The sequence below is a fragment of the Saimiri boliviensis genome, chromosome 7 (assembly GCF_048565385.1).
Source record: "Saimiri boliviensis isolate mSaiBol1 chromosome 7, mSaiBol1.pri, whole genome shotgun sequence".
Lineage (NCBI taxonomy): Eukaryota > Metazoa > Chordata > Mammalia > Primates > Cebidae > Saimiri > Saimiri boliviensis.
Window position 1 is genome coordinate 16997330 of NC_133455.1, and position 18793 is coordinate 17016122.

At 37.6% G+C, this 18793-nt stretch overlaps 1 protein-coding gene across 3 annotated transcripts in view; it reads left to right on the forward strand.

Annotated features, from left to right (window-relative positions):
• Positions 1-18793, forward strand: part of MED13L (mediator complex subunit 13L) — a 303530-nt gene that overhangs the window by 182677 nt on the left and 102060 nt on the right. The window lies entirely within an intron of this gene.

Below are 18793 nucleotides of genomic sequence, written 5' to 3' on the forward strand. Positions count from 1 at the left end.
TATTTTTAGTTTACTGGTACAGTCTGGCATTAGAAGTAACTAATTATACAAATATTGGCATTTATTCTTTTGTCCTCAGCCTTCTATTTAATGAATAGTACTAACATGTTTCTTTGGAGGGAATTTAATTCTGTATCACTCAGTCATTCATTTTTTAAAAAATGCTCATTAATAGTACTTTTTAAAAAAGAATGTGTTCATAGATCATCCCAAACATTTAAACAAGTCTATCGTGTATTTTTATGATTATAAAAGGATGGGGCATATTTATTATTTTTTTGAGAAAATAATATTATTATTTTGATTCTGCTGCCCATGCTGGAGTGCAGTGGCAGGATCTTAGCTCACTGCAGCCTCAGCTTCCTGGGCTCAGATGATCCTCCCACCGCAATCACTGGAGTAGCTGGGACTACAGGCATGCCCCACCATGCCTGGCTAATTTTTGTAGTTTGTATTTTTTATAAAGACAAGGGCTCGTTTTGTTTCTCAGGCTGGTCTCAAACTCCTGAACTCAAGTGCCTTGGCTTTCTAAAGTGCTGGCATTATAAGCGTGTACCACTGTGCCCAGCCTGAATATATTTATTAAATGTTAGAAATGTAGAAAATAACAGACTGATAAGATAGTTGAATTATATTCTAACTTACAGAATCTTTTTTATACTATATATATTCCTCCAAAGCACTTAGTAATTAGTGAAATCTTTACAGTTTGGCTTTTAAAAATAGTTGTTTCTAGATACACTAGAAAAGGACTTCAGCATACTAAAGTACAATTTACAGAAAGACAAAAATAGGATCTTAATGCAAATATAAAATAAATAATTGACAAACATTTTTGTAACTCATTAATTAGTGAGGGAACAGGTATGATATTAAAAGCAGCTTAAGGAACATTAGACTAGTTAGGACTTTATAGGAAATTTATAAAAGAATATAAGGGTAAGATTGCTATGTTAGTTTCAAAAGTGCCTAATGTCTTGAGGACTGCTGGCCTTAATAGGGGCTCTTTGTTTGTCAGGACAGAAACTGTTTCTACTGGGTACAAATCTGCAAGTTAATACAAAACTTCACCAAATTTGTGACCTTTAAAAAAATAATGAAACGTGGGTTTTGTCGAGTATGTTTCCTTAAATCAGAAGTTCCTCAACTTTATTGTTTTTATAATGTCCTTAGTGTCCTGTCATTTTTTTCTCTCTTTCATGGTATTCCTAGGTCATAGAATTTACCTAACAGTTTCTGGTTTCTAAGTCCAAATAATAAGTATTTATGTACTGATAACTTAGTAACTGTTTCAACAAATAATGCACATACTGCAATAAAACAATAAAATTTACTCTTAAATAGCTGCAGTTGCTTTTTAACAGGATATGTACACCTGTTGAGCACTGTACAACTCAAAGAATCAGGCTGGAAATCACTACTCTTGTTTTCTGTCTGCGTTGATTTTACCTTGTAACACAGCCACCACTGAAAAACCAGTTTCACAAATATTTGACTTTATTGAAGGTAAGGTAGTACAATCTGATACTGAAACTGAACTTGAGCTAGTGGTTTGCATGTTCTTTGACAGATGTTGCTTTGTTTTCCTAAAAAATGTAAAATGTTCTACAGTACCCCTGTGAATTTGCTTAAGTATTACACTTGGGGTGCTTTGGTACGTAGTTTGGGAACCTAAGGGCTGGATGATCCTCATATGTGCCTTTCTCCCTGTACGGCATTGAAAGAGCAGGCTGTCCTCCTTTCACCTTATTTGAAACTTTTGAATAAAATTTCTTAAGTATCCTGGAGAACTTCTAATTAGAATTGTTAGATTTTTCTTTTAAACTGCATGCTGGATGGCAATAGAGTCACTGATTGTCCAAGTATATTCTCTGCTCTGTTCATCCAAACCCTGTGAAATATATAAATAGAAGGTCAGCCACCTGGGCCCAACTGTTGTCATTGACTAATTGATCATGCCACTATGATGCACTCAAGTTATAATATAGCACAAGGATGTCCAACCTCTTGGCTTCCCTGGGCCATATTGGAAGAAGAAGAACTGTCTTGGGCCACACATGAAACATACTAGCACTAACAACAGCTAATGAGCAAAAAAAAAAAAAAAATCAGAAAATCCTTACGATATTTTAAGCAAGTTTACAAAATTGTGTTGGGCTTCATTCAAAGCTGTTCTGGGCTGCATGCAGGCCAAAATTTACAGGTTGGACAAGCTTGGCATAGCATATTCTATAACTTTTGGATCTCAAAACACCTGTTAACAGCATTGACAGTTCTAAGGTGCTTTTCTTTATGCGGATTATATTTATCAATATTTAAATATATACTAATTATTAATATTTAAATATAAAATATTAAAATGGAGGCGCTTTGGAAGGTTGAGGCTGGTGGATAGCTTGAGCCTTGGAGTTGAGACCATCCTACTTGACATGGTAAAACCCCATCTCTTTAAAAAAAAAAAAAAAAATTAGCTGGGCATGGTGGTATACACTTGTAGTTTGTAGTCCCAGCTACTTGAGGGGCTAAGGCAGGAGGATCACTTGAGCCCAGGAGGTGAAGGCTGCAGTGAGCTGTGATCATGCCACTGCACTCCAGCCTGGGTGACAGAGAGAGACCCTGTCGCAAATAATAATAATGGTAATACAGAGAAAAAGCCTGGGTGCTGCAGCTCATGCTCATCATCCAAGCCCTTTGGGAGGCTAAGGAAGAGGATCCCTTGAGCCTAGTAGTTTGAGGCCAGCCTGAGCAATATAGTGAGACCTCCCATCTCTACAAAAGGTAAAAAAATGTTAGCTGGGCATGGGTCATGTGCCAGTATTCCCTGCTACTTGGGAGGCTGAGGTGGGAGAATTGGTTGAACTTTGGAGGTTGAGGCTGCAGTGAGCTGTTACCACTGCATGTCGGTCTGGGTGACAGAGTGAGACCATGTCTCAAAAAAACCCACCACCATCAACAACAACAAATAAAACTGAGAGAAGTTATGTCTGACTTTTAAAATAATAATAAACCCACTACATGTTAACATGAATGATTATATTTTAACTAAAATAACTGTGTTTTAAAACAAAATGTAAGAATAATGGCACTATTTTTGCAAATCTCTTTAATATCTGACTTAAGGGAATACAACTGTGTTGTTGTCTTTTGACATCATGAGTCGTGTAGACTCTGGAAAATGTTATTGTACACTTGGAGAAAGAGTGAAAAAGATAAATAATGTCTTGATGTCATTCTGAAATAGTTTTGACCTGATGCCTGCTTGGAGTGGAGTTTTACATTCTTTAAGCCATTTTTACTCCTTACTTTTTTCTTTTTCTTTTGCCCTAAGATACAGATCCTGAGATTTTATATTAGAAAATTACACAGTAGATGTGGTTTGTATGCATTTTACTTTTAGGCAGGGGCAGGTGAACTTTTATTGTAAAGTATCAGATAATAAGTATGTTTGGCTTTTGGGGACACATGGACTCTGTCAAAACTAGTCAAGTTTCACATTGTACTCAGAAAGCAGCCATAGATGACATGTAGGCAAATAGGCATGGGTTGTTCCAAGAAAGCTTTATTTACAAGAAATGGGTGGCAGGATGTAATTTGCCTTAAGGCCATAGTTTGCTGACCTCTGCTCTTAAAAGGGAAATTAGTGTTCAGACAAAGTAAATAATTAGCTGAGAATCACACATCTACAAAGTCTAGGATCCTGGATTTAAATTCAGGCCTTTCTAGGTTCATAACCACTATTTTTTCGCAGTTATTTATACCGCTTTCATTAATAAAGTTAATGATTATAAATTGTAGAAATAATTATTGATTATAAAGTATTAAAATAATTTATCTCTTTACAGAATTGCATAGAGGCTGGCGTTTAGAATTGCCCAAGAAATGGTTGGATGAATGTTTAAGTCTTTATCATAATAAATCATATGCATAGCAGAGCATTTTAATTTTTTTTTTTTTTTTTTTGGTGGCGGGGAGACAGAGTCTTACTCTGTCACTCAGGCTAGAGTACAGTGGTGTGACTGATCTCAGCTTACTGCAGACTCCGCCTCCTGAGTTGAAGCAATTCTTGTGCTTCAGCCTCCTGAATAGCTGGGACTACAGGTACATGCCACCATGCCCGCCTAATGTTTTGTATTTTGAGTAGAGACAGGGTTTCACTATGTTGGTCAGGGTGGTCTTGGACTCTTGTCCTCAAGTGATCTGCCCGCCTCAGCCTCCCAAAAGTGCTGAGATTAGATACATGAGCCAAGGCACCTGGTCAATTATTTTGTTAATTCACTGAACTGTGTATACCTAAAAAATGTTTTCCTTTTAATAGATAAACTCTCTAATTATTTTATCCTATTTAACTTATTTGGAATGGGAAGTACATGTAGATGATGCAAAATTTAGCTCCACAGAATGGGATAGGGGGAGAAAGTAAGTCTTCTGTATCCACTGCCTGGCCACCCTGTTTTTCTTCTAGTGTTAAACCCTTTTACCAGTTCATTTTCATCCTTACGGAGATCATTAGTCTGTGCCTGTGTGCACAAATGTGTATGTATGTATTTCCCTTTCTTATACAAATAGTATATCCAGTGATATACATACTCTACTCAGTGTTCTATTCCTTTATTTTTACTTAATAGTTATGTGACATTTGGTCCAAGTATATGCATATATGACTGTCAACTGTTTGAAAGCAAGAGGATACTTTATATTCATTTTAAGTACTTGTTCTACCTTATTTACTAATTTCCTAATATATTTGTTTTGTTGTCTATATTCTGTGAATAGCTCTTCTAACAGTAGTTTTTCGCAAAGAAAAATGATCTTGCTTTGGTCCTTAGCGGGAATGTGTAAAATAACTTGACAAAGTCCTGCCAAGGAATTGGGTATTATTATGAAGATAAGACATAAATACTTAAAGCCCTTAGAGGTAAGACACTGTTACAGTTAGTATCTTGATCTGTTAAGTAGAAGATAAGAAATAAAGGTGAAAACAGGTAGATACTGATACGAGCTCTAGTGAAGAAGAGATATTTATGAAGTTAAAATGGATTTTGATGAGTCTGTAAGGTTTGGATGGCTTGGGGTGGAATCAAGAGGAGAGAAGCAGCAGTAAGACAGACACATGTCACTGTGGTGTCTCCAGGAAAGACTGCACTGACTAGAGAGGAAAGGGCATGCTTAGCAGCCATGAAAGAAAGATATGAAGAGTTGACCCTAGAAATAGGACTCCTGAGACCCAGAGAGAGCAGAGACACTATTTTATGTCTATTTGTGCTCTGCCCTTTGGGCCTGAGATGTATAAAAGATGGTGAATTACTTTCCAGAATTGGTAGTAATAACTCAAAAGTCAGTTTAGTTGCTTGTTAGAATTTAAGAATTTTGTGATTCCAGGGCTACAGATAAACATGGTCTTGATATTTAAAGATTAAAAAAAAAAAGGCTTTAAAAAACCCTCAAAAACAAGCCTTCTTTTGAAGGCTTGCTCTTGACTCCTCGCTTCTGCAGAATTCATTATTGTGTCCTGGGACTGTTTTTTGTGAGTGCTTTTGTAGTTTTTGTTTTGTTTTGTTAAAACAAAGTTTTGTGGTTTTATATTTTGTTTGTAAGAAAAAGCCTTGCTCTGTCACCCATGCTGGAGTACAGTAGTGTGATGACAGCTCACTGTAGCCTCCAACTCCTGGGCTCAAGCAGTCCTCTGTTCTTAGCCTCCTGAGTGACAGAGACTACAGGTGTGTACCACTGTGCCTGGCTTATTTTTGTATTTTTGTATTTTTGTAGAGACGGAGTTCCACTACTTTCAGGCCAGTGTTGAATTCCTGGTCTCAAGCAGTCCTCTGGCCTCAGCCTCCCAATGTGTTGGGATTACAAGCATGAGCCACCATGCTTAGCCCCCATTGAGTGCCTTTTGTATTATCTTATTTTGTCCTCTGCCAAGGATTTTAGCACTTAAAATCTTTAGACTCTTACGGCTTATGTTAATTTTTTGAGGCTAGAGCATATCTCACACTGTTGAAGTTGAGAAACACCTGAAATGTATTATAGCATATTCTTTTACTCTGGTGCCACTATAGCATCTCTGGATGGATTTAATCAATTGGCATCTTCTTCAAATTTTAAGGGAAGTTGCTAGCAGAAAGGACGTCTGTTTCTTGGAGCCTCCGGGTCTAGATGTGTACTCAAAGACAAATTGAAGTGGCAGGATCAAAAGTTACAATGTGAAGAGGTTCAGTAGCACAGCTTCAAGTTGGAAGGAAAAGGAACTGTTACCTGTAAGTTAGGACTGGCATTTGTTCAGATACTATGCTAGTAAATCCTTTATAGAAATTATTTTTAGTGTTCACTACATACTGGGTGCTTTGTGTTATTTTCTTTGGTTTTACAGCTGAGGAAGTGGAGTCCTAGGGAATCATATTACACAGATCTGGAAGGTACTGCCTGAGAGCACATTTTAGAGGAGAAAGGCAAGACATTTATGCAAACTACTTGTACAGTGCCTTATGTCTTGTTACCTCTCACAGTAGCCTTCTGAGATTAAGTGGTAGTAGTAGCAGTGATGCTCCTAATTTTAGTTAAAGGAATCGAGATACATGGGGATAAGCAGCTTGTCCAAGGTAACACTGCTAAGGTGGGGGGTGGGGGGCAGGCAGCTGCTAGAACAGTCTGATTCCAAGTTTCTTGCACTTGTTCTTAGCAAAGAAATAATAAATACCATGTTTTCCCCCAAAAATGGAAAAAGTAAGATATAGTGGCTTAATGTTAAGTGTGAAATATTAAAGAAGAAACAAAAAAACTGATGATTTTTTTAGCCTCTGGACTAGAAAGTGTAATGGCAAACAATGGAAAAACTATTTGTGGAAGACCAGACACTGCAGAGCCTTCTAGACTTTGAAGAAGATTCCTGATCCTGTTTTTTTTTTTTTTTTTTAAATGAACTTTGCTTGCACAATAAAGCTCCAAGCAGGATATTTAAATACATATGGAAGAAGAAGAAGAAAATGATTTCTATCCTTATACATTCTCTGAATTGATAGGCACTGGTCTGCATACTTGCCCTAAGGGGCTAAGCTGGAGCCTGCTCTGCCAAGGGCTACCTTGTGGTAGTAACATGTCTGTGCTTTCCTCTAGAGCTGTCAAACTGAAAATTTTTAGTGTAGTCAAGTATCTCCAATCAATTTGAATCTTAGGGTTAAAAGAATAGAGAACAGGAGTATGGAGTGGTGAGGCTTCTGTCTGCCTCTTGAAGGTTTGCCTAAATATTCAGTAATTTGCTTTGGAGGACACATACTTTTCTTTGTAACATTTAGCCAAACTAGAGTTATGGAAGGAAAAAAATGTCATTTTTTCCCCTCCTTTATTCATTTTATCTGTTAGGTAAGATATAAGAAAAAATACCAGCCGGGCGCGGTGGCTTAAGCCTGTAATCCCAACACTTTGGGAGGCTGAGGTGGGTGGATCACAAGGTCAAGAGATCGAGACCATCCTGGTCAACATGGTGAAACCCCGTCTCTACTAAAAATACAAAAAATTAGCTGGGCATAGTGGCACGTGCCTGTAATCCCAGCTACTCAGGAGGCTGAGGCAGGACAATTGCCTGAACCCAGGAGGCGGAGGTTGCGGTGAGCCGAGATCGCGCCATTGCACTCCAGCCTGGGTAACAAGAGCAAAACTCCGTCTCGAGAAAAAAAAAAAAAAACACACACACACACAAAAACAAAACAACAACAACAACAACAAAAACACACACACACACAAAAAACCAAAAGAAAAAATACCTTTTTTTTTTTTTAAAAAACAGTCTCACTTTTTTTGCCCGTGCTGGAATGCAATGGCACGATCTTGGCTCGCCAAAACCTCTGCCTCTTGGGTTCAAGTGATTCTCCTGCCTCAGTCTCCTGAGTAGCTGGGATTACAAGCATGCTCCACCATGCCCGAATAATTTTTTGTATTTTTAGTAGAGATAGTGTTTCTGCATATTGGTCAGGCTGGTTTTTAACTCCCAACCTTAGGCGAGTCGTCTGCCTTGACCTTCCAAACTGCTGGTATTACAGGCATGAGCCACAGTGCCTGACCAAAAATATTCTTTTAAAGCTTAAAAATTGAGCATATTATAAATGCTAAAGAAGGCTGAGTTTTTTTGGTGGTGGTGGTTCTTGTTTTGAGACAGAGTCTTTCTCTGTCACCCAGGTTGGAGTGCAGTGGCAAGATCTTGACTCACTGCAACCTCTGCCTCCTGGGTTCAAGTGATTCTCCTTGCCTCAGCCTCATGATTAGCTGGGATTATAGGTGGGACTATAGGCTCACACCACCATGCCCACCTAATTTATGTATTTTTAGTAGAGATGGGGTTTCGCTGTGTTGGACAGGTTGGTCTTGAACTCCTGACCTCAACGACTGCTGGCCTTGGCCTCTCAAAGTGCTGGGATTATAGGTGTGAGCTACTACTCCCAGCCAGAGTTCAAGTTTTAATGTTTAATAGTATGCTTTATTTAAGGTATGTGATTGGGGAGAAAGCTGCAATAGAGAAATACACATCAATAATAAACTGTGAGAAAGCAGCTTTGATAACCACATGACCCTGTTGTTAGTCAAATAAAGCTGTGAAGAAAAACGCAATGATATATCTTACTCTTCTCTGATAGAGGACGAATGTTAAGTTGAAAAGAGTAATTTCATGCATTCAGATCTAACATTAGGGAGATCAGTAATTGAATTAGTATTTAGAGAAAGAAGGTATGACCCCTCAGTCAATTAGGAAACAGAAGATAATATCATCTCACAGTCCCTACCAGAGGTATAATTTATGTGATTTAGAAGATTTCAAACATTTAATTACTGACATATGTTTGGAAAGCGTTGTAATAAAATCAGCTCAGGTCAAGTTCTGAACATTTATTTACCTTCTTCAATAATAGATTTTGGGTTTTTACCAAGTTTATCTTTTATCTCTTCTCACCTTTTCTTTAGCAAGTTAAACATTTCCAGAACTCTGATAGTTTTTTTTTATTTTTGGACTGTTAATTATTTTCATGATAGGGAAATTAATTTCCATGCTCTTTTACATTTGTTCAGTTCTTGTTCTTCTTTCAGTATTTGAATGATTGCACTGAATGATTGAATGAGAGAATAGTAACCTAAGACCAGTTAATGTAACATTGAGTCCACTGGGGTGGCGACAACAGTGTAGTTTCATTCTTGTTTTCATAAGAGAGCTAGATTGCTGGAACTCAGGTAGACTTCTCAAGCTTTCAGAGCTAGCTGGAGCCAAACTGGAAGTCTTCTCTGCCCTTTTCTAGTCCATAGGAAGAACTTTCTGCTGTATTACATTGCCTTCCGTGATTTAAGTACTTTTCTTTTTTTTAAAGTAAGAGTTTAAAAAATTGTAAAAATAATACATACTCATGAAAGAATTAGGCAGTGTAAAAGACTGTAAGTTGAGAAACGGAAGTCCCATCCTTTACCTCTTGCTTCCCCTTGTCACCAGACATACTCACAAGGAATGATCTCTAGTCTTTCAGAATATTCTTACATTGTATCTATACACAAGTAATTTTACTTATAATCCGCTGTAACATTAAGCATAATTAAATACTTACTTTAATTCAAATTCTTAGTACCCAAGTGTGGACTTTCAAATTACTCAATGCTAATTTTTAACAAATGAACCTAATTTGCTTTGTTACTGAAGCTGGAAGGACTTGAGAGGTAAGGTTGCCCATCTATAATAAGAGGTTGAATAATTTGCATAAAGCGCCATGGTATTTAAATCACTAAGTGGTGCCAGTGCTTAGATTTCTGTTCTTCCCACAAATCTGTACTGCCTCTCAGTTAATTTTATAAGCTTCAAAGTGAACTGTGGGCCAGGCGCTGTGGTTCACGCCTGTAATCCCAGCACTTTGGGAGGCTGAGGTGGGTGGATCACCTGAGGTCAGGAATTTGAGACCAGCCTGGCCAACATAGTGAATCCCTGTCCCTACTAAAAGTACAAAAATTAGCCAGGTGTGGTGATGTGTGCCTGTGATCCCAGCTACTCAGGAGGCTGAGGCAGGAGAATTGCTTGAACCTGGGAGGTGGAGGTTGTAGTGAGCCGAGATTGCGCCACTACGCTTTAGCCTGGGCGACAGAGCAAGATACCGTCTCAAAACACACACACACACACACACACACACACACACACACACACACAGCCAAAAAACTGGTGAACTGTATATTGTAAACAGGCATATTTCATGTGTGTACTAAATAAGTCTCTTTGCAAAATTGAATTCGTGAACTAATACACAGCACATAGCAGGCACTTGAATACTTGGATTGAAATTGGTCTAATTCTTTACCATTGTTCATCAAGAAAATGAGGGGTTTGGACCAGATCGTTTTAAAGGACCTTTCTCACAATAAATGCTTATGAGTTTTAGTTTCGTGCTGTTATAAGAAAATCCGAGAGTCAAGCTGTTTTATCTTTAGACTCAAAAAGTAATTGTGTTCAGTGGCTGGTCCTGACTCTATTTCCCTACAAGCATGTGTCTACTCGTGTACCGCGTTATTTGGTGAACTAGTGCCACGTTTTCTAATTAATCCTTTTCTGCAGTTCCTTGTTCCTGTTAAAGGAAAGTTTTACAAATGCAGAGAGTTGCGAAATGGAGCTAGGATTGTAGGCAACTTCCAATGGGAATAGAAATCTAATCCCATGCATTTCAAATCAGATCACAACTTCTGTATCAGTGAGCTAATTTGTAAGCTCATAGTACTTCTCATACCAGGGTATTATGGCTGGAAATGGGGATATGGAGCAGAAAGGGAATTTAAGTGGTGGTGTTTGTGACATAATAGTAGTTTGAAGGAGATACAGCATGGATCATATAAAATAATGTTTACTGACCCAGAGTGGGCGCGAATCTGCCCATCACCTTGACACAAAATGTAATGTAGTTTGCTAATCTGTTATGATGCACATACATATGTAATGTTTCTGGTAACTCCCAAGGTTTTATAAAATTCCTCTAAGGGCTGCTTGTTTTGTTTAATTGCTAATCACATAATATGTTGAAAATATTCCTTGGGGTTTAGCACTGTACATAAAGGGTCTTTAACAAGAGTATCTGCAGAATAAGAAGACTGCTTGTTCTTTAAATGGCAAATAAAAAAATTTGCTTAGAAAATGATTTAAGCATATAATAAAAACTAGTTCTAGCTTGATTATCATTAAATCAAATAAAGTGTAGAAACTGAAAATTTTTTCCAAGTTAAATTGCCTGAGATATAAGGAGCTATTTGTTCAGACCAGTTCTGAACACTGAATTACCACAGTATTGAAGTACTTTGTACTGATCTGATTGATTTGAGCTCACTCATGTTTCAAAATGACAGTAAAAGATGTTTAAGAGGATCATTTGTAACATTAAGTGTTAATTGTTACTAGTTTAGAATATTGAAAGGTACAGAACTAGTCTTATCTGCCCTATAAATTAGAGTAAAATAAAATAATATCAAATCAGCCTTTAGGATGGTAGGACCCAGAAAGATTCTATCAGACTATCAGTGTTTGCCAGTTGAACAGGGCTTGAGGAGAAGGGAGAAAGAATCAGTTTACTTGACTGCTTTGTATTTTCCTTGCCTTTTATTAGCTGATGCAAGACTTAGATTTTGAGATTGGCCTTTGGGAACAGGGGAGAAATTAATGCTAATATAGTGTATTGAAAGTGTAAATGTCTTTTGAATAGGTATTAATTTAAATAGTATTGATTCTCCCTGAAAGTTTGTGTTCATAAGAGGGCTCCATATTTAGAAGCTAAAACATGTTATGGTTGGGTGATGCCTATTGAGTGACTTGGTCTTATCTGTACTGTGGAAGAGAATGAACTTTAATTCCAAGTTTTGTCATTAACTAGTAATCAATTTGTAACCATATGACTCATTATATAAAATTTGTTTAAGTTTAAAAAAAATTTTAGTTGAATTCAAGTCAAACATCATCTGACTGAATTTAGTTTAAGTTAAGCATAAGAAGTGGGCCAGGCATGGTGGCTCATGCCTGTAATCCCAGCACTTTGGGAGGCTGAGGTAGGTGGATCACCTGAGGTCAGGAGTTTGATACCAGCCTGACCAACATGGAGAAACCCCGTCTCCACTAAAAATAAAAAATTAGCTGAGCGTGGTGGCACATGCCTATAATCTCAGCTACTCAGGAGGCTGAGGGTTGAATCGCTTGAACCCAGGAGATGGAGGTTTTGGTGAGCCGAGATCACACCATTGCACTCCAGCCTGGGTGACTACATCTCAAAAAAAAAAAAAAGAAATGGAGAAAATTATTTATTATATTAAAACCATTTTATGTAGAGTTAAATGTTTCACCTGTTAGAAGCACATTTCTAACTTGAAGCACCTTGACAGTAACTATTTTGGTTCATGAAACTTCATCAAGTTTCAAAATTGAAATAAATCATTTATCTGAAAATTGAATGTCTCAGACTTCATTGAAAAGTAAAGCTGATATTGAACTGCTGGTGGAAATGTCTTCTCTGTATCCTTGTATTTTTCAGTTTTCTTCAGTGAACATTTATTACTTTATTAAAATACTGATTTTTTTGGAAAAAGAAAATAGTAAATTTAATTCTCTTTGGAGTTTTTATATTGAAGTACACTTGAGTATTTTCTTTCAAAAATTAATATCATTAGTTTATATTCGAAACTGAGTGCTAAATAATTGATAGGACCAAAATATTAGGTGCTGATTGTTTGTAAGATTCATTTAGCAATGTTAAGAGAAAATCTAGGCATTCATACTTGGGAAACAGTGATGATTTTTGAAATAGTAATGGTAATGATTTCTTCTAAATTCCTAAAGTGGTAGCCTTAATTTGTATCATTAGAGATTTCTGTGCTATGTAAATTTAATCTAGATGTACTTGTGTATTTTGTATGTCATCTCAAGACCATCTTTAAGGGTCTCTAGGGTGTGTTATGCTTGTATATTAGGCTGGGCACTGTGTGGTTTATTACCATTCTCATCATTACGTTAAGTGCCAGGCAAGTGTTTTAGATCCTATGAGAGACACCTTAATGTGATGCTAAAGAGCCTGAACTTTGAGGCTAGACTGCATGGATTCAAATCTTGACTTTGCTGCTTTGTACCTTAGAGAAGTAAGTTATTTAACCCTTCTGTTTTAGTTCATCTGTAAAAGAAAGATAATTCTTGTCTCTACGTTGTAGAATTATGGAACTGAAGTGAGTTAATATTAAAAAGTGCCTAGAAGAATGCCTTGACCTAGTTTGTAAGTATCTGCCAATTAAATAAATACCTCATTTAATCCTCCTAACAACCTTGAGAGATAAATGATAGCGTTCCCATTTTACAGATGTAAAACTCACAGAGATATGTGACTTGCCTGAAGGTCAGATAGCTATTAATGTGGATTTGGGACTTAAATTCTGGACTTTCAGACTCCAGAATATGTGTTGGGATTACAGTTAGTTGCCTGTCTTTATAATAGCTCCTAGTCTTGTATGTGACCTCTGGCGGTTACTTAATCTATTTTAGCCTTTAATGAATCATGTCAAGAGTGTGAAATACTTACACTTTATAAACTTGAATGTAATTATAACTGCATTTTGGTAGTTTCATTAAAAATTTTGAAAAAGTGCTTGAAAACCAGTGATACAGGTTGAATACACTTTATCCAAAATGCTTGGGACCAGATGTGTTTCAAATTTTGGATTGTTTGGATTTTGAAATATTTGCAAATATATAATAAGGTGTCTTGGGAATATGACCCATGTCTAAACAAATATATCAAATACTGTATTCACAAAATATAACAAATCAACACATTCATTAGACCCTAATCTGTGCAAGTAATTGATAGCTAAAAAGTCTACATCAAGGAAGACTCAGTTTCAACCAGTCTTTATAAGAAACTTTATAAGAAAAGCATTCATCTGCCTGATACTTAAAAGAAATGCAAAGAAAAATTAATGGGAGGTACAAATTAGCTTTACTTAATGAAGCAAAAATCAATGAGAAAACAAAGGCTGGTGATGCTTAAAGGTACCCACATGCTTACGCCATTGTTAATAACACGTCAATAAATCCCGTCTTTCTAAACAGTGAAACAAGTTGGATTTTGTTACAGATATAAAAACTCTTATGAGATTCTGTAATTAATTGTAAAGTTCTTACATTGTTTATAATGGTCATATTACAGGACTCTCATACTTTGAAAAATTTTACAGTATATATTAGGTTGGTGCAAAAGTCATTGCAGTTTTGACATTGAAAGTAGATAAAATTCTCACATAATACCTTAAAGTAGCACAATAGTAAAGTTAGGTTTTCAGAAGAATATATGACATTTAACAGCATTCTTCAAGCAAAGGCTAAAGATGTGAGTCCAATTTTATTCTCTTAATCCTGTGAAAATAAATCATTCATTCTTGCTGTTTACCTATACGAAGTGTGACACAAATGAGTTTTCTTTGCATAGAAGGTAAGTTGTTTTCTTCACTCATAGGCCACATTAAAGAAATACCACTCTTTATTTTTATCTTAGCATCTTCATTGAAAAATATTAATGTTTCTTATTTATTTATTTATTTATTTATTATTTATTAAGGCTAGTCAAGTGAAGCAGCGGGAGTGGAGAAGGAACAAAGAAATCTGTAACTGGTTGTGATCAATTAGTTGTAAACACCACTGCACTCGGACCAGCCGAAAAATATTAATGTTTCTGTCAGTGAAAATTACTTACCTTTTTTACTTTTGTGTGTCCAGAGTGCACATGCTTTTCATCATAGCTGCCCCTCAGTCTTACTTATTTAGAGGAAAATGGAACTCTGTGTGTGTGCACACAAGCACATGTGTGAGTATGAGAGAGACAGAAAGACAATCCGACCCGATAGCTTTGACAAATGCATTTACAGTCTATCACTTTTGTTCTACTTGAGCATTTACACAGATTCTGCAGTTATGTAGTTGTATAGCTCCTTCTCACATGGGAGAGCGCTCTACTTAAGCAGAAAAACTACAACTGATGTACTGTTTTCTTTACTGCATTTGTCCAGTGCTGTAGTAGAGCAGCTGTCATTGTTTTGCACAGTTCTGTTTTTCTTCCAAAACTGCCAGTGGCAATTTGTACTCATTCTTCATTACCCAAGGGTTTTGCAAGCAGTAAAATAATGTATCTGACTACTTAATGGCCTAATGTGATTCCCTTTTCAGAGAAGCAGCAAAGTAGAAGACTTCTTTCACTTTTCCTCTTCGCTGACCATGCACTATTAGGCCTATTGGGACATGTTTTATGATGTGCTGCCAGAATGCAGAAGGAGATCCTACTGTATTGGAATAATATTTTCTTCAGAATCTTGTACACTATTTATAAATGAAGCTCAGATATGGTCGGAAGGAATATTAAATGGCCTACATGTAATCTTGGAGGGAAATTTGCTAATGTGATAATCTCATATTTAACATAATTTTAAAAATTATCTTTAGATCATATCGAAAAAATCAGTATGACACTGATGGTGAAAGTGAAGTGCTAAAATACTTTTATTTTTGCTATCGATTTATTATACTCAGCATATATATGCATGTGTTTGTGTTTGTGTGTGTGTGTGTGTATGTGTGTATTATTTTTGCTATTCTCCCCAGTCCTTATTTAAGCGCATACCATATATATTGTTTTCAGACACATACACACACACCTACATGCTGCATAATGACATTTCATCCTACCATGGACTGCATATATAACAGTAGTACTAAAAGATTATAATGGAGCATATGTAGAAACCTGATGTATGGCACTTGATACTGGCATTGCAGATCAAGTAACAGAAATGATTGATATTTAGTAATGGTGCTGGGACATTTGATTATCGCCATAAAATTTTTATATAAATAAATGTGTATCATCTAGGTTTGTCTAGGTACACTCTATGATGTGTGTACAGTGATGAAATCACCTAATGATGCTTTTCTCACAAGGTACTCTCATTGTTGCTTGACGGTATATACATATATACATGTATTTTTTTAAAAAGCCTACTTATATGCCACACATTGTGCTAGATGCTGGTGATGTAACAGTGAACAAAATGATGGGGCCCTTGTCCTCACACCATTTACAGTTGAGTAGTACTCTGCAATGTGGAGATCGGGTACATAATGGTGTGATGGGTCTCAGTGCTGTACCGGTGTCAGATGCAAGAGCTGTAAGGAGAAGAGATGCTCTTTTGGCAGTGTAGTACCGTCGAAGGCTCAGTTGCTTTGTTGTGTGTTTAAGCAGTCTTCCTTGTCTGCCTTCACCAAAGCAGCCCACTGTTAGACATGCTGAGTATTAATGAGACCCTGGGAACTGCCTTCTCCAGCTAAGACATCAAGTAAGCTGTAGTCAGAGTTTCTTGCATTCCCGGTCATGCTTTCTTCCCCAGGCATCTGGGGCCCGAGAGTCCAGAATTTTTAGGAACAGAGAAGCTTGATCAAATTGACCTCTTTTCATAAGAAGTACACCTGGCCCTCCGTATCTGTAAGTTCTGCATCCAAGGATGCAACCAACCACAGATTAAATGTATTTTTCTAAAGTACATCTCTACATTTTCAGCTGGCTAGGTCTGAGTATGTACAGACTTTTATCTTGTATTTATTCCCCAAATAATACTGTCTACTATTTATATAGCGTTTACATTGTAATCAGTATTATAAGTAATTTAGAGATGATTTAAAGTATGCGGTGCGATAGGTGTAGGTCCTATGCAAATACCAGACCTTTTTTTTCTGTTTTGAGATGAGGTCTCTTTCTGTGACACAGGCTGGAGTGCAGTGTCACAATCATGGCTCACTGCACACTCAACTCAAGGTTCAAGGGATCCTCCCATCTCAGTGGTAGCTTCTGAGTTGCTGGGACTACAGGCATGTACCACCACACCTGGCTAATTTTTTTATTTTATTTTATTTTTATAAAGATGGGGTTTTGACATGTTGCCTAGGCTGGTCTCCAACTCCTAGAGTAAAGCAGTCTGGCCACCTCAGCATCCCAAGTGTTGGGATTATAGGCACGAGCCACTGCCCCCAGCCTAGACCATTTTATATAAGGCATTTAAGCATCTGTGGATTTTGGTATCTGTGGGAGGGCCCTGGAACCAATCCCCCATAGATACAATGTTTATATTTTTGTGTTAGTAATATTATAATAGTACCATAGTTAATGATACTAAGTATTATAAAACTTTTAAAGGTTTGTATTTTGATGAACAGTTTTTATTTTTCCCTTGGAAGTGGTGGTGGTTAAAAAAGGCTTTTGCCTGATTATAAGTCTTAGGGCTTATAATAACCATTTATCTAGGTCAGTGATTTTGGAGTTAAATAAAACTAGATTATTAATACTCGAAGGAAACAGTGGCTTAGATATCCAAAGAGTGCCTTTTCTTTTCTTTTGTTTGTTTGAGACAGGCTCTTGCTGAGACTGAAGTGCAGTGGCACAATCTTAGCTCACTTGAAGCCTGGATCTCCTGGGCTCAAGCAGTCTTCCCACCTCAGCCACCCAAGTGGCTGGGACTCCAGCACAGGCTACCATGCCCAGCTAATTATTTTTATTTTTATTTTTCGTGGAGACGAGGGCTCACTATGTTGCCCAGGCTGGTCTTGAACCCTTGAGTTTAAGGATTACGCCGCACTGGCCCACAACAATGCTTAATTTTTTTCTTCCCTCAAGCCAGTTATATATGTACTAGTTCCTATCAATACAAAAAAGTGGTGTTCTGGGCTCTCTTCTGGGCCGCCTAGGGGCTAACACAGACCTTGCTCTTATGGATGAGACTGGGTGGGGAAAGAAGACAGAAATGCCCTAAATTGGATGTCAGATAGCCGGCTTCTGTGCTGAGGGCCCTGGTGGACATTGCAGAATAAGATTGTTTTAGGCTGTGTGGTGCCTCCAAGACTGAAGTCCAACTTATTTTGAGGAATAAAGTAGACAAAAAGGAGGAAGAGCCAGTATTTTGGGAAAAGGCAGGAAAGACACAAAAGCGTCTCCACTTGTGTATGGGACATCTTGTACTGTACAGATTTGATCGGCATGGAGAAAGCAGCTTTCAGGCAGGATCTGAAGACCTCTGGGGTTCCATGTTGTGTGCTGGTCTGTGAGGCCATCTCAATGAAAATAGCCTTCACTCCAACCTGGGCCACTTTGGGGTTTTTCCCCCACTCTGTTTTAAAAATATGTTGAGGCTCATGCCTGTAATCCCAGCAGTTTGGGATGCTGAGGTGGGTGGATCACGAGGTCAAGAAGTTGAGACCATCCTGGACAACATTATGAAACCCTGTCTCTACTAAAAATACAAAAATTAGCTGTATGTGGTGGCACGTCCCTGTAGTCCCAGCTACTCAGGAAGCTGAGGCAGGAGATTCGCTTGAACCAGAGAGGCCAAGGTTGCAGTGAGCCGAGATTATGCCACTGCACTCCAGTCTGGCGACAAAGACTGTCTCAAAAAAATATTACATATATAGTATGTATGACAGAGACACTGTATAGAATTTCCTATGAAGATAATATTTTCAGTAGAAAACCAGTAGAAGGAGCCAGGCACAGTGGCTCATGCCTATAATCCCAGCACTTGGGGAGGTTGAGGTGGACAGATTGCTTGAGCTCAGGAGTTCGAGACCAGCCTGGCCCACATGGTTGAAACTCTTGTCTCTACCAAAAATACAAAATGTTAGCTGGGCTTGGTGGTGCATATCTGTGGTCACAGCTACTCTGGAGGCTGAGGTAGGAGGATCACTTGAGCCTGGGAAGCGGAGGTTGCAGTGAGCTGAGAT